The following is an 18,151-nucleotide window of genomic DNA, read 5'->3' as shown; positions in this document are numbered from 1 at the left end:
TGAAATTTTTTAATTTTTTTCTAAAAACTGTGAGGTTTGCCTATTTCATCTATTTACTGCCCCTCTAGTTCGTGATCCATACAGTAGAAAAACAATATTTTAGTTTGAGCCTTTGAGAAGCAGTTGTCAATAAAAGATTAGACATGCAAGAGATTTATTGGGGAAGATACCTGTGAAGGAAAAAGGAGAAGGAGCCAGAGAAGGTAAGGAGAGCCTTCAGACCAAGCTACACATCTGACCTCTGAGAATAAAAAGGAGCAAGAAGGAGAATTGACTAGGAAGGGCTGTACAATGCAAGACACCTTTGGCCAGGATAATGGGGAGTCCCTGAGCCTAGGTTGTTCAAGGCATTCTAAGTTTGCAAGAATGGGTCTGCTTTAGTATCCCTGTGAAAGCAGCTACTCAAAATGTAGTATAAATGGTGACCCCATAGGTAAGAAATGGCAGCAACTAGGACTGCCAGTCAATTATACTTCCACAGCAGGAGATCTAAATGAAGCATTTTAATGTCTGCCACAGTCCAGTTCTAGAGCTCCACACATCTACTTCCACAAATAGTTCTTCAAGAAGAGCTCCTCCATATTTTAAGTGGGCTTTTCTTCCTGAGGAGAGACCTAGAAGAGGAAAGTTGATTGAATGATCACTCTCATCACTGGGGTTGACCACAGAGAACATGTGGTACTCACCCTCTCCCTCCTTCACTATGCATGCTAAATTCCTCTCAAACCCTGCTATTACTTTAGCAGGTCTTGAAGAGTTACCTGGTGATGTGACTAAAACTGTCATATCTGCAAAATCTGAGACCTTAGCAATAATAAACTTTGAAGGCTAGGGTTTCTGCTTTTATTGATCACAGTTACACTTTGGCAAGGGTGGACCAGAAGGTTCGCCCTCCAGTGGACCACCTGGGATCCACACACACTCTTCCCTAGCTTCATTGTGCAACAGCAGCCCTAGCTCCTCTGCTGAGCAGAGTCAATCACCCCTTCCAAGATAGTGATTTCTTTTCTCACCTACTATTTCCTAGACATCAGAAAATCCACATTTCTTTGGGGCATCAATAAATTGTAGTTCAATTAAACATTCATGAGTAGAGTTCTGAAAGCATCAGGACCTCCAAATATACAGAACCCAGAGTTAGGAGGATAGGATGCAGTATTGCCTTTCAGTTCTCTCTTGGCTAAGGGGATGAAGTTCATTTCAGGAGTTTCCACTTGACTTTCGCTACCATGATAAATCTTAAGCTGTTGGAAAGGAACCAAAGTGGAGGTTATTCTAACTGCCATGTATGGCAATCACAATTATAAATGACAACCAGTAAGTCCACAAATGTGATTTGGATTTGGGAATTGGCTCAAGTCTGGGAAATGAAAGAGAGAAAATGATCATGACACTTCATTGGGGAGACATTCTTGGGCTTGCTGCCTCTCCATTGTTACCTTCTTCTGCATACAAATATTAAACAACAATCTTTTATGATGCTTGTCTACTCCACCCCGAGGCATGCCATGCTCTCTTAACCATCTGCACAACTCCATGCAGTTTGAACCCCTTGGTTGTCTTCTTGATCTGGCCAGTTCTTATTGTAGCTCTTCTAGCCCTCTTACCTCCAGTAATTAGGTTGATTGTCTTCTATTACTGTACATGGAGAGAGGGGAATGGGGATCCTTGGATATTAATGAGCTCATCTCTGTGATCATCTATCCTACCATCATCCTGGCTTGCAGAGGAGTCTGACCACTGAACTACTTTATGATACTCAGGCTATTCTTACTAACCCATTTCTGATGGCTTTGATCAAAAGCTTGCACTATGGGTCTTCCTGTGTTGTATCATCATCTATTGAGTCTTCTTAATTCTCACATGTCCTACTTCTCTTGGCTCCTTTATTTCTTCATCTGCTATCTCACAGAGCAACCCAGGTTTTTTCATATCAGCAATGGATCTCAGTTTCTTCAGGTTTACAAGGGTCACCTATCAGCCAATTTGTCCCATCCCCTAGGCTACTTTCCAGGGCATTAAGTCCTATATCCTCAGAAAAGTGTTCCCAAGAAAATGAATTCTCATCTGTACAGTTTTATGTTCCCAGGGCCCTTCATCAAGCATCTTCAAGTACTCTCCTGGTTTCTGTCAGTATATGCTAGGTAGTTCTTAGAGCTCTTTTTGTATATATTATCTTTCCTTCCTTATTAAGAAAACAATTCCCCACCAAGGTTGTGTTGGAATTTTACAATAGTTATAAGTGTTTCAAGTTGGGAAAGGAGTAGGGGCCAATCCTAAATGAAAATACCTATTACTTTATAGGGAAGGGGCCTCTTCCCTATAGTCATCTAGCATGGAGAAAATGCAAGCTCTTAGTAGGGAGGGGTGAGCCAATCATTCAGGTTCATAGGATCAGGGAGATCTGTAGCATTAACATGCTCAGAGTCTTTCATCTCAATGTCCCTAGCCCATGATTTACAATTTCGAGTTTTCTTAATCAGAACCCTAACCACAGCACCAGACACCTGCCTTGGATAAAGTTTTAATTGTCATTGGAGTTCTGTGACTAATTACCAGAACCTCAGTTCTGCTATGTCGCATTAGCTATTCCACCACAGGAGATAAAAAACGAAACGTTTTTGTAAGTTACTAAAGTTACAAGTAAGAGATTTATTGGGGGAGTGACTATGAAGGGAAAAAAGGATGGAGCAAGAGGAAATGAGAAGTGCCTTTAGATGGTAGTGCCTGCATGACTCCCTATAAGCAGAGAGGAAGGAAGAAAGATGGGGTAGAGAAAAATGTCAAACCGCAGTACAGTATGAAGAAAGTTTTGCTTAGACCAATAGGGAGGACTTCAAACTGTGTACATCAGTTAGAAAGTACCACATCTTGCAGAATAGGTCTGTATTAGTAACTCTGCTGTGCTAATTTGTGGAGTGCAGCTATCTAGAAATGTGGTGTTTACATGGGATACATCCAGAAGGGAAGCAGCTGAAGTCATCAGTCTTACACTTTTTTCCATCAGGAGATCCAGTCACACATTTCCAAGGCCATGACAATGCATTTCCCAGGCCCCCTTTCCAAATGGCTTGTTGTGAAGTCCATAGAAAGCACTGGTAGGATTTTGATAGGAGACAAAGGGGAAGCCAGGGAATTACTCTCCCTCTCTTTTCCTTTTGGCTGACTACCTAACAGCATTGCAGCTTTTTGTGGGTTAATATCCCATGAGAGCCTCTGACTGTGGTCCCAGTAATTTCTGGGCAGCCCTTGCTGTGGTTCCAGGCTGCGTTAGGAGGTATGGCTTCTATGCTCTCAATGCACTTTCTCCCACTGTTCCTTTTGCCCTAGAGATGATTGCAGTTTCCTGCTGTGTTAATCTCTGGATTCAATCATTGCATCCTCTTTTGCTTCTCAGTTTTTCCGTCATCTGAATAATAAATTTCTTTTATCTGATTTATTACGTTTTGAAGAGTTAAGTGGTTTTTATTTGCCTGCCTGGACCCTGATAGGATTACTATAAAATAAAAACCCAGTCACTTTTATAAAATAATCTGTTTTTTCTTAATATTTAGTTTTTAGAAAATATTATACAAATTGTATAATTTTTTTATAACATTTTCTAAATTAACATCAAAATTATTATTGCCTTTAGGAACATGCTTTTCTCTGTAGCTTATAGTTCTAATTAGCATGTTTTAAAAATCATAGCAAAAATGAGTTAAGATGGAATGAGAAATTATATTCTATAAAAAATGTTTAATTGTTAAAGATATACAATATTTATACTTGGAGGCATATAATTTTAATTCTATACTGCTCATCCTGACATTTAAAACTTTTATTAATTGGTAGAAAAGTAAATCAATACACATGCATTGCAAAATAGTAATGTATATTAATTTGGATATTTTTCTTCCCTACTTATTGAGTTTTCAAGCCAATAGGTAAGGTTAATAAAATACTCAATGATGCATTTAAAATTGTTAATGCCTTTTTTAATGGACTGTCCAAATACAGATTTATCTACCACATAGATTCATGTTCACCATTTAGACTGAACTGGAATGAATACATTTATCTGTATCTTGGTCTCCACTGATACGTTTGACTAGACAAGTAACCTTTCTCAGTATTTCTGATCAGTCTGCATTTTGAGCATTATCAGTTACCAAGACTTGCAAACTCTAAAATCATCTATGATGAAGAGTTATTCTTTCAATGAAAGAAAAAAGAGGCAGGGAGAAGAAAGTAAAGTTCAGTGGAAAAAGATATTTTATTTGCAGATATATTTTGTCAACATACTTATTTAATACCAAAAAAAATTTTATAAGTTGCGGATTTTTGCTGATTACCATAATTCTGAAATCTTGGCTCCTGTACATTGGCATCCACCTTAGGGACTACTCCACTAGTCATTTTTGGCCAGGCCTGAACCTATGCCATGGCCTAGTCTTTCAAGTTTCCCAGTAGATTATACAGAGTACTGTATATGTCCCACTGGCAATCTAATTGGGGTGTTTTTTTCATTTATGCCCTAAGTGAATTTTCTATTATAATGATCCAATTCAAAATTGGTTTATACAATCAATGAACTGACTGGTTGTCAACTGATACTGGAATAAGATAGTAAGCATGAGGCATCCCAAGACAAAAGAAGAGGTCTTCAGAGATTTCAGAGAAAAATTTCTTCCTATAAAGTTGTATTAACCAAGTCTTCTTGATTTATGATGAGTTCCAAAACCCTTGAATTTTTCTCAAATCAGAAAAGCTTAAAGAGAATACCAACTTCTTTTTATTGGGGTAATATGAAATGGTTTATTTCAACCATTTTTGACCAAAAAATAGCAAATTCATAAAGTTCAACATAATAATGAGGGAAAAGCTGAAGCAAAATCAGCTAAGAGCAGCTATTGAGCATAGGAAACTTCACATATGTGTGAAGTTATCTAATGCCATTTATAAAATAAAGAATTAGCAAATGTCTATAATTTGCCTTAATTCACAGGGACTCTAAAAAAAAAAAATGCCAAAAACATAGATTTCCCAAGGAATCAACATTTTATCTTTACTGGCCTGGTGATCTTGCGAGATTTCAAGGTAAGTGTGCTATTGGAAGAATTTTTTAAAAAAAACAATGTAAGTGCAGAATCCTTTCATTCTGAACACTCTGCTCACAGAAACATACACAGAAAGAAATCTGAGTGTATGTCTCAGGTTTTTCACAAATTATTCTTGTACATTTTAACAAATTACTATCAGAATTGTCATTTTGTTTATTTAGAAAGCAATAGTATCGGGCTAGCCATTTCTAAGGCTCTTTTGATTCTTAAAAAAAAAAAAAAAAAAAAAATTGTCATGTAATTCCGTTCTGCTGTGGAGTGGCTTACCTGGCAAACCACAAGCTGTGTCTGCCTCTTGAAGCATTCTACTGAACTCAATTCTCAACTTAATTAGTATACAATAGTGCTTCATTTTTCAAATCAGATTCCCACAATTATAAGATTTGTTAATCTGACTCTGTATTACTGTATCATTCATGTGAGGTTTCTTTTATAATGATTTAAACACATTAAAAACTAGCAAAATATTTTTATCAAATATTGCAGATTACAATTTTATGTGTAAGCTGGCTGTTCTTGGTTTGTTTTTCTATCCTTTTTCTTTTTACAGTTCTCTGAAGAACATGTTTCTACCTACAGCCTACATAAAAGTCATTAGTGTGCCCATACATTTGTATAAAAACCCAGAGCATTTGACATTGTTCACAATTGTTATTGCCTTGGCCAGAAACAGAGCCCATGAGCACTGTACTGCTGCAGTTGCTGCTCTTTCTCTCCTGCCGCAGCTGTGAAGAGAACTCCACTGCTTGAAATTGTCCCAGATGCTCAGATTTGCCCATTACTGCTGGAAGAACTACAGAAGCAAGAAAAAAATATTCTTCCCTTCATATCTTTTATACTCATCAGGACTTTCCATTAGCAGAGACCAGCTAAAAGTCAATTGTCAAAGGACTTTGGTATATATAGCTTGCTGGCTTCCAGCCCCCTGTCTTTCAGCAAAAAGCAAAGAAGGATGAAGATGAATCTGAGCGCCAACAAACAAGTACCTGATGGTTGACCTGAATGGCTCTTGAGAATCTACTTTTACCAAGGTATCCATATAAATATTTCACACACAATGTACAAAACTACTTCATGTTTTCACCTAATAAGGCAACTATTCTTTGTACGAATTAAGTTTCTTTCAGAAAATAGGGAAAAATAAGGACCCGTGAATTTCCATATGCATATTCGTATAATGTTAATTTCTCTTTTAGTTCAATATTCAACTATCAGCCGCTGTTGACAGACTTTAATTGAACATCTAGTAGTTTGTAATCAATGAAGTACAGACTAATTACAATGTTAACTATTACCAACATTTCTAACAGAAAAGAATAGATGAAAGGAAAAATTAAAATTAGAAATAAAATGGTTAATGAAAATACTCAAATGTATACATATAATGTACATTAAAATTACAAATACATAAATGAGAAAATATGTGTAGCTACTACTATCCTTTTTCTACAAATGTCTAACTAGCTTTATTTGAAATTAATAACTATACATATATATGTAGATAAGTGGGGGAACAGAGCAAAAGATAGACAGAGAATGTGTGTGTGAGAGAGAGAGAAACAAAAATGGAGATAGATGCAAAGATGAAGACTAGAAAGCATAAATACTTAAATAATAAGAGACATTTACTAATAAGTGGCTTAAAAGGCACTGAATCTGTTTTCACTCCACAAATTAGTTTGAGAATCTGTAAGAACATGCACCAAAACCAGAAAAATACACATGGGCAGATACCTGCAGTATTTCTCACATGGTTCAGAAGGTTCACTTAGAATGAAGGTCCATCAACTCACTCTATATTTCCTACCATGATCATTTATTATTTTTCTACAAGACAAAATGAAGTAAGAGTCTCTAAGAAAAAAAGGAAAAGCAGCCTATCTGGTAATTGGGAAATTTTCAAAAACACATGTTTTTAAAATGAGTAGATAATCAGTTGTGTTCAACAATTTCAAGGGACATGGGATTGTGTTCATGAATGTTATGCAATCTTTGTAATATTATAAATTTTACTTCTTAAATAATATAAAAATACATCACATTATTTATCCATAATATTTTATAGCTATAAACTAAAATATCTTCCACAAAAATGTTACGTTTTCAATTAATTTTCCAGCTAAATCATTCGGGAAAGTCTTTTGCATTACAAACTAGCAAATACATAGAGACTCTGGTGTAGAAAAAATAAAAAAAAACTTCTTGTGTATAATAAAATTTTAGATATTAACATCTGATATATGTATATAGTTTTTATTTTCTTTAAAAATGCAGATTGAGCATTTTTGCCAGTTTTTGTGTCCAACACTTGTACTTTTTCAGATTATGTGGATAAGTTGAGAGCTATGTATCTTCCTAGTATTTCTTCAACTATGCTCCCTCAATTATCAGATATTACATTTTTTCAAACTCACAAATATTGTATATAATTCAATGATTGATAATTTTATTGATGTTACTTAAGAATAATCTATGATACCAAATTAAGAGGAAAGTAGCTGCATCAAAGCAAGTACCCAGAGAAAAAAACAATTTCATGTTACTTATTTAATTTAATATGCAGTTTTAATAAATTAATTGCATTGGTTGTTCCTCAATACGGTTTATAAGTTATTTCAGGAATTAAGAAGGAAGATGAAGTGAAGAATAATCACACTAAAATTTAGTCTGTGCAATTTAGAATAACTTTAACTTGAATCAAGCACCTAAAATTCAAATTAAAAATATTTAATTCAGGCCGGGTGTGGTGGCTCACACCTGTAATCCAGCACTTTCGGAGGCCAAGGTGGGGAGATTACTTCAGGTCAGGAGTTCAAGACCAACCTGATCAACTTGACGAAACCCCATCTCTACTAAAAATACAAAAATTAGCGTGGTATGGTGGCAGGTGCCTGTAATCCCAGCTAAGCGGGAGACTGAGACACGAGAATAGCTTGAACCTGGGAGGCAGAGGTTGCAGTGAGCTAAGATCAAGCCATTGCGCTCCAGCATGGGTGACAGAGCGAGACTCCATCTCAAAAAAAAAAAGAAAAAGAAAAAAATATTTAATTCATATAATGAAATTAATCTCTTATGACCCAGTTTGGTAATTTTGACATTATTTATTTCCAACCCTTTTTCCACTCTGTGTCCTGCCTCATGTTTTGTAGCCTGTTATTTGCTTTTCAGGTATCTGCTTTTAACACAAAACTAATGCTTTTTTCTCTTAGGGGTCAGGATAGGAATTGTTTGTGTTGGTAATAACCTTAGTATTCTTCTGGATATTATTCATGCACAATACATAATTCATGAGGCAATGCTTTACTAAAAACAAACAAAGCAACAGTATTTCAGGAATATCTACATTTCCATTTCCTTTCCTATTTTTATCCCTGTAAATTCTAGAAGGTTACTGCCTGTAAGTTGAGAACCATTGTTTTTATCTCATATTTTGGCACTGATTATGGAACCAAAAGTGTTATCTTCCCCAGTGGGTGCCTAAAATATTTACCAAGTGGGTGCCTAACAAATACTCACTAATGTAAAAATTTGAGAAATATCCAGTCAGATGGTAACTTTAGTTGGATCTCTTTATTCAGGAAAGATTTTATAATTTATCTGCAAACATATCTGATACTTCCTCTCCTTTCTCTGGATTATTAAGTGTTAGACTGAATCCCGAAATCCATCAAATAGATTTGATTGTACACCACTGTTAATATCTTATATAAATTTCTTATTGGTATGTCAACCTTTTGTCTCTAACACAATTATAGGCAGAAATGTTGGCTGTGTTCCTCAGTAACCTACCGTAACACCTAAAACAAATTCTTATTAAAGGAAACATAAGGGGATGAATTGAATATAAGTAAGGCAAAGACATAAGAAATTGCAGATATTTATTCAACCCACATTTGTTGAGCACATACTTGCTGTCAGACACTATGGTTTTGATGTTAGGGATACAAAGGAGAATTTTTAAAAAGACATTGATTTCATGGAGCACGCTTTTGATGTAGACAGGAAATCACACCAAAAATTAAAATTCAAGGCACTTCATACTGCAATAGAAGAATGCATAAGATGTGATGGAAACTAGGGGGAGATTGTGTGAAGGGTAGTGTTAGTAAGAACTTGACAGAAGTTATGAGGCTAGAATCTGAACGTTAGTTTTATAGGTTTTATATAATTACCTTTATTTTTGTAAAAACAATCCGTAGTTCACTGATAATAATCCTCATTGATGTACACTATTTTACCAATGTTAATAATTTATTCATTTTAAGGCTGTATTCATACTAAATAGAATGACACAGTTGAGGATAATTACAGTCCTTTTAAGCAAGAGTTTTCTCCTGGAGAGAATGACTAATAACATAGCTAGAGTCAGAGTGCATTCTTATTTCAATAACATATTTATGTATCAATTTGTTTTTAATCCTAACACAAAGCAGCACAATTTGTAGGCTCATATGTTTGGTTGTAGATATGATTCATTCAGCTGATACCAATGAGATCAATCCCAGTGCAGCTGCATCGTCTGTTTTTATTTACTCCAAATGCTACCCTTAAAAGGTAATCCGGTGTTGCCCAGTTTAACAATTAGGTATTGTGTATTCTCATAAGTCAGAAAAAATGTGCCATTTTATTTCAATATTGGCTTGACATACAATTTGTTTTTATAAAACATCAAAAGGAAAGTTTATTATCCTTTCAATAAAGACACATAATGTCCTTAATATTTGGAAATAAGTTTTAAAATACTTCTGAGCATACATTTTATGGCCTTGTTTTGGCTGTGGCTTTAGATAGAGTAGAATAGATTCTATTACTGTTTTGCTTGGGAGTTGTGGAAGTTTGAGTTGAAAATTTGCTTTTTGAATATTTTCCTAAGTGTAGGAGCTGTACTCAATCCCACATCCCCGGCCTCACCAATGTATGACAACAAAATCAAATTGTATTTCCCTTACATAAACAAGCTATCAGAGAGAAAGACGTACAGTAGCCTAATTAAAGAAAATTTTCCCAGGTGTGTTTTCCAGCTATCCCCGGAAAGAATTTCCTCAGTCCTTCCATTCTCCAGTATTTGCATCCTTACTATGGGGTTTCCGTTTCTACAGCTGCCTGGCCCAGAGAGTTAGCTTCCTGTGTGATAATTGCTGGTGACCACAATACAGTCTCGGGCAGAGGACAGTGCCTTTCTTCCACACAAAGTGTGACTCCAGATGCTCACTCGTAGGTGCTCAGGAACACCTTGTAGTGGTTGAATTGAAGCGGCAACCATCCGCCGTTGCAGCCTCCTCTAATTGCCTATCTGAACTGGAAAAGCCTGGAAAACTGAATACTTTTCAGTCTATCTGATAGCCAGAGGCATGGATGCAAATTAGTCTGCCAATTAAATACATTCCCAAGAGAAGGAAGAAGTAGGTTGCTTCTGCTGTTGCTGCTGGCAAACTGCCCAGCCTGTGTGTATGGAATGTTCCCAGGGCCATGCTCCAGTCACTAGCTCTGGGGTTGTTAAGAGGTAAGGACACTGGTGACAGTTCCTTGGTCCTTGGATCACTGCTGCAGTGGTATGTACCTAAGCCTGACTGTGTAAGGAGCGGTCTCCCAACGCCTCCTCCATTCCCATTGTGACAGAGGTAGATGTTCTTCTGGCAGGCCAGTTAAACAATGTATTTTGAGGTCTTCATTCCTGAATGTTCAGTCTACAGTCCTCACAACAACTTCCTTTTTTAAATCCTTTTCTCCTCACATAGCTATAGTGACCTAGAGTGATTGCTCTTTCCTGCAACTGAATTATGATAGATATTCATTTTGAGTATTACTCATGGCTGCACAAACCTAGCTTGCTTCATACACTTTTTCTCTATCATTTCACTACATTTGCAGCTGTTGCTATCACTGATGAACACTACACCTATTTTAGTAATCTTATTCTCAAACTGCTTTCACATGGTTTAAAAAAAATACTTAAATATCATTCCTGAAATAGTTCTGGAACACATACTGTCTTATAATCAGAGACCTGTTAGTATGAAATTATAGAAAAAGAAGGAAGTCCTCTACTTCACTGCCCCAGAAACCTAATTCAATTATTATTCTAGAATGACCCCATGCCGATAGTTGACAGTGACAACATTAGTCCTTTTCAGTTGACATCTTCCTACAAAGTCAAGTTTTTTGTGTCTCCAAAATAGCCGTAATATAAACTGACATGTACATCATTCCTAAATAACAATTATCCCTTTTATGTTGTCTTTGTTTTCTTTATAATACTAGTAATTATTATATCAGAGCAAGCTGTAATTATATCATTATACCTGTCTGCAAAATACTAAGTCAGAAAAATTTTAGTTTTTACCAATACAACAAAAGTGTACATTTCTTATATATACATTTATTCTTCTGCAGTTTCCATGTTTTTATTTATTTTATTATTTTTATTCATAGTGTGGCCAACTTCTTTTTTAACTTTTGTCTTAAGTTTAGGGGTGTAAATCCAGCTTTGTTACTTAGGTAATATTGTGTCATGCGGGTTTGTTGTACAGATTATCTCATTACCCGGGTACTAAGCCTAGTACCCATTAGTTATTTTTCCTGATCTTCTCCTTTCTCCCACCGTCCACTCTCCAAAAAGCCCCACTGTGTTTTTCCCTCTATGTATCTGTATGTTCTCGTTACGTAGCTCCCACTTATTAGTGCAAACATGCTATGTTTGGTTTTCTGTTCCAGTGTTAGTTTGCTAGAGATAATGGCCTCCAGCTGCATCCATGTCCCTGCAAAGGACATGATCTCATTTTTTTATGGCTGCATAGTATTCCATAGTGTATATGTACTACATTTTCTTTACACAGTCTATCACTGATGGGCATTTACATTGATTCCATGTCTTTGCTATTGTGAATAGTGCTGCAATGAACAACATGTACGCATGTCTTTATAGTAGAATGATTTATATTCCTTTGGGTATATACCCAGTAATGGGATTGCTGGGCTGAATGGTATGTCTGTGTTTTCCATCCTTTAAAAATCTATTTATTTTCTTAAAGACCTAGACTTACTAGCTAATGTTAAATTCAATTTTTTTGTCCTGTGAATATTTTCACTTTAGCCTTTTAATGAATTCATTTCAGATAAAATTATGTGCTTCTTTGTACATTGAATGTAACTATAATTCACTTACATGTTGATATGGTTTGGCTGTGTCCCCACCCAAATCTCATCTTGACTTGTAGCTCCCACAATTTCCAAGTGTCGTGGGAGGAACCCAGTGGGAGGTAATTGAATCACTGGAGCAGGTCTTTCTGGTGCTGTTCTTGTGATAGTAAATAAGTCTCATGAGATTTGATGGTTTTATAAAGAGGAGTTCCCCTGCACAACATCTCTCTTTTTGCCTGCTGCCATCCATGTAAGATGTATGTTGCTCCTCCTTGACTTCCACCATGATTGTGATGCCTCCTCAGCCATGTAGAACTATAAGTCCATTAAACCTCTTTTTCTTCCCAGTCTCGAGTATATCTTTATCAGCAGCAAGAAAGCGGACTAATACACATATATATATATATCCACTTCCAGATTTTGATTCCAAAAACCCACAGATTATTTAGTTTGCCTGACTGGTGTTATACCTTGGCCACTCGAGTGTTTAATTTTTAATTTTATAGTGAAATTTTTTTTAGATTTTATTTTTAGTTATGGATATATTAATTTCTCAGATCATGATGACTTAGTTAGAATATACCTTACTTTAGTCTCTTCAGGCTTCTGTAACAAAATACCTTAGATTGGGTGGTTTAGAAACAACAGATATTTATTTCTCATAGTTCTGGAGGCTGAGAAGTCCAAGATGAAGAACCAGCAGATTCAGGATCTGATGAGAGCCCCATTTCCTGGTTTATAGATGACTGTCTTTTTACTGTTTCCTCATATGGTGGAAGGGGCAAGCTAGCTCCCTGGGGCCTCTTTCACAGTGGCAGCAATCTCAATCATGAGGGCTCTGCCTTCATGACCTAATCACCTCCCAAAGGCGTCACTTTCTACTACTGTCAGCTTGGGGATGAGAATTTCAACATAAAAATTTTAGAGGGACACAGGCATTCAGACCCATAGCATACCTAGCATATCCAGTTTTTATTGTGGCTATAAATTCTTTGCTTCTCCTTTACTGAGAGATAGAGTCTAATTTCCTTTCCTTTGAAACTATGCTTGTCTTATAACTTGCTTATCTAATAAGATACATAAAAAGTGATGTCTTGGGAATTTGAGGCTTCATCATATCAAGCTTTGCAAATTTTACTCAGACTTTTTGGAACACCTGCTTTTAGGTACTTCATGAATCCAGCAGCCATGAAGGAGTGCCTGAGACTACCATGATGTGAGAAGTAGCTCTGTGGACCTTCCCTGGAGGATCAGATACCACATAAAGAGAGAAAAAGAAAAAAGAGACAGGCAGACAGACATGGACCAAGGAGTTCTGAGGCTCAGAAATGCAAATGAAGCAGCCATTCTGGAAGAGGATCCAGCAGCAACCTGTTGCCCCAGAAGATTTCTTCAAGGATCAAAGATAAACTGTGTCAATCTCTTCACAAACCTCTGACCCTTGAAATTGTAAGCAAAATAAAATCATTTTAAATGATCAAGAGTTCAGGGACATTTTCGATACAGGGAAAAACCTATAAAAGGAAATGACACGTGCTCCATCATGTCAGCGAAATGATTTGGTATAGATGTATAATACACTGTGCACAGAGGGGTGGTGGGAGTTGAGTTTAAAGGAACAGGAAAATTAGCGACAATGAAGGTCCTTGTTGGCCATATATAGTATCGTGTATGTAGCAGATAACTTTTAAAAGACTTTAAAAATAGTCACACCAATGTAACTAATAGTCCTCTAAGTATTTGAACAGTTCCAAACACAATGCAAGTATAATTCTTGCTCAATTAAAAAATCCAAAAGATCTGAGGCAGGTCTAAATTAACTGGAGTTGAAAAGATGGAAGTGTGACAGTGCTCTGCTCTATACCATCAGTAACAGCCCTGGAGTGAAGAACACTCTGCTGTCTTCACCAGTTATGTCCAAGGTCACCCTGGGAGTCCAAACCCCACAGACAGAAGGAAAAGAGCATGGCAGACAGCAAGAAAAGTGTCCGTATATCGCTTCAACCCACATTGCCCTGGTTAGAAATCAGTCTTAGGGCAACACCTCACTGTAACAGAGTCTGGAAAATGGAATCTAGCCACGCGTCCAGAAATAAAAGGAAACAATTCTCCTGAACAACCTGCAGTATCTGTCACAAGGGTAAAATTAATAGATTTTGACAACAAATTAGATGTGGAGAAGTGTGACAGGGAAGGTGTTCAGGATGACAAGCAGATTTCTCATGTGGTCAATTTAGTGGGTACTCATCATTTAATTAGAATGAGAAATACAGAAAGGAAATATCATCTACAGGTTTTATTATGATTGGATAATGTTAACAGCAACAGGTTCCCATCACTTCTCCATTTTTATTTCAGATGAGGAACCCAAGGCTGTGAGAGATTGTGTAAATTCCTTAAGGTCACACACTATTAAGTGACAGGTGAGGGATCCAAGATACATCTAGTTAATTTCAGCATTCACAGCTTTAACTACAGCTACAACATCCTACTTAGATCAAGAAACAGATGTAGTCATATAAGGGAAACTCTAAAAATGAATTTTCATGCCATGAGAGCACACAGAATGTTTGACAGTAGGCCTGTTTCTGAGCTTGCTAAGGGAGGGTAATACAAAGACCAAAGATACTAAGGTGAGTGAATTGGTCCTGGGTCCTAGACCACAGCTCCTCTGTGTGCACAAGTGAAGAAAAGGCTGATGAAACAGGTGGGAACCACTTGCCTTTCAAAGCTGAGAAAGGAGTCAGAGGACCAATCTAGATCTGGGAAATCTCACACTATAATTTCTAAACCAAGGAGACCATGTGAGGTGGTAGGCTAACATTCTTCATGAATGTAGCTCTCAAATCCCAAATTCAGAGTGGAGGTTATATGTACTGCTTGATGATCTGTTGGGTAGCACTAAAAATAAAATTAAAAAACTCAACAACTTCTATCCAGGTCATTCATATCCTATCAAACAGTTTCACTGAGCACTAAAGCATGCTCATAAAATTTATATTTTATTGCTTCCTCATATATCAGGTTAACTACCAACCAGTATCATGTTTGCCCTGAAGGCTTCCACCATCTTTCCAAATAGAGTACAGCAGAGACTACTATCTGTTCATGAAGCCTGTGTCTTCTTCCTCCTGAGCCCCTCCTGAGCCCACAGCTACACTAAATTTCCCAGACTCTTTGCTGTTGAGTTTGACAATGTGACCAAGTGCTAGTCAATGTCATATGAGAAGACATGATGTGACATTTACAGGCCTAGCCTATAAATGTCTCCCCAGGGTGTAATATCTCCCTTCATGCTCTTTCTCCACCTACTCTGTACATAAATGATTTCAAAATCCTAAAGGATGTTAGAGCCCCAACATAAAAAGAACAGCATATACATGTTGACAGCAGCATGAACAAGAAAAACACACTGTTGCACAGTTAAGCTAATGAAATATTGGGGATTGCTTGTTAAAACAGCTACTGTTACTGTAATGCATGAAGGAGGATGATATTTTTAATAAGGTTGAACATGTCATATTATAAGATGTGTGAATTTTTGCCATGTATCATATTTCCACTTTGAGACATTGTTCCTTTCCTTATGATCTATGTTCTAGCCCAGCAGAATTCTGCAGAAGTTATTTAAGTGGAAGGCAGGAGAAGGCAAGCCTATGAAGAAAAGAAAGGGTATGAGAGGTAAGAAGGGAAGTAGAAACAGTGGCACAAAAGCTAAGGAGGAGTGGAATTTAAAGAAGCTCAGCTTGACCACAGAGTCAAATGCCACAATATAATCAACTAGTACGAAGAAAAAAAACTTGAATTTACCAGTTGAGGTCACAAATGCAATACATGTCAGAAAATATTTATTTAGTACTTAGAATATGCCAGGCAGTGTACTAGCCAGAGAGATAACAAGGAACAAGGGAGATGAGATTCTGCTTTCATAGAGTTTGCATTCTAGAAGAGTGGCTCCTAATGAGAGCTTATTTGAGACAGATTCAATTTGATTGTAGGGATATCGAGTATGAAAGAAGTAAACACAGCAGGGTAAAGGAATAGATAAACTGCGCTAACCAGTATCAAGCCAGATAGCTGCAGCACACTGAAGAAAGGGAAGGGTGCTATGAAATGAGTTCAGAGATAAGAAACAGAGGCAAGATCATATAGGGCTCTATAAGAATTTGGGGTATTCATAAGTGTGATAATACATCACTAGCAGGCTTAAAATACTATTTTTCATTTAAATATTTGCCTTTCACCTTTGAGAAATATTGGCTAATTATTTTTTAATAGTGTCTTGATTTGGGCCTATTTGATGTTTCCTCCTGCTTGAATTCAGGCTATTTTTGTCAAGAATACTAGAATGTGGTATGATGCTCTGAAGAGGGAGAGGCCACATATCAGGAGGCACATGAGGTCAGTATGTCTTATTGCTGATGATATGAAGTTTGATTACTTGTTTATTGTAGTGTATCAGTTAGGGTCCAACCAGGAAACAGAAAATACATTAAAAATCTGAGCAGGGAAAGTTTATTATAAAGAATATTAAGTATAACTGTGGTTTGAAGTAATTGGAGATTGCTAGTAAGAGATAAAGAGAATGTTAAAGGATAGTAGATGTATAAAAAAAATCATGCACTACACTGAGGGTTGATACAGAGCCTTCAGAGGAGGAACAAGTCTGGAAGAGAGCCTTCTACAGGGCTGAGATCCAGATTTCTTTGGAGAGGTGGAGTCATAGCTTCCCACATGTTGGAGAAGTTCACCGAGGTCTGCACTGTTGGGACTAGAAATATACCTTTTGGGGTTTCAAGGGAAGCTGTCCATTAGGAGATGCCACATGGTGGAACCTGCTGCAAAGCCACATGAGAGTATTTTGAGGGACTCTGTACATGGGGGATGCCAGGCAATGGCACTTGTTGAGCAACCACTTGAGGGGGTACAGATGCTGCTGACATCTTCATGCTGCAGGAGTATGCACTTCAGCAGATGCTATGCACCTTGCAAGAACTCACCAAAGGAAGCACACCAGAACCAGAACTAAGACGAAAACTTAGTATCGTGCCAACCGGCCAAGGAGAGATATTTACAGGATCCAGCCTGTGATATCAGAGAAATCAATAAAGGGTAGATTGGATCTGATATTATAAGGTTTCTTCATTATAGTCACTATTTTTCTCCTTGTTGTTAATAAATATCTTGAGGAAAGATATGAGATTACACAAATATGCACGTACAAATTTTAGCTTCTATTAATCATTTTTGCCTGAATAATTTATTACTGTGCTATTTTCCAAATCTTAATATTTCTGTAATCTTCTCTACATTTGTTAATTGAAATTTTCTATACGAGTTGTCAGTCTTCCTGTTTAACTATTTACTCATTTATTTACCTGGGTAGGTACTCATGAATAATTATTTAATTTTATGGGTTATAATACATTACTATTATTATTGATTTTGAAGCTTAATTTTTTCCCAGGTTTAGCTACTGGAAGCTCTTTCAAGGGGGCTCCTTGTTCCTTTTGGCATGTTTCCATGATCTTTTCCTATTCTCTAGCATTACAAAATATCCTGAGGTTTTCCTGTATTTTCCCCACCTCAATGCTGGAATAAACCCTATCTCCAAGAAACTTTAGTTTACTTTTAGTGAAAAATCTTATTTAAAACTCAAGATCTAGATGCTAAGTATGTTCATTGCTACTGGAGTGACATTGCCCTCTGAGTACTCAAAACTAGAAAATACTGGTGTACAAACATATCTGTATCTACTTCTAAATATACCTGTGTGTACGTATATATGTGTGTTTATATAGATATAAATCACACTTTTTTGTGTATATGTGTGTATATATGCATATGTACATTTGTTATTATGTATGTCATGCTCGCATAAGTGACATTTTCTTCTTATTTCTCTCCTG

This window comes from Chlorocebus sabaeus, chromosome 17 (genome assembly GCF_047675955.1).
Source record: "Chlorocebus sabaeus isolate Y175 chromosome 17, mChlSab1.0.hap1, whole genome shotgun sequence".
NCBI classification, from domain to species: Eukaryota; Metazoa; Chordata; class Mammalia; order Primates; family Cercopithecidae; genus Chlorocebus; species Chlorocebus sabaeus.
This window is presented reverse-complemented; position numbering follows the sequence as displayed.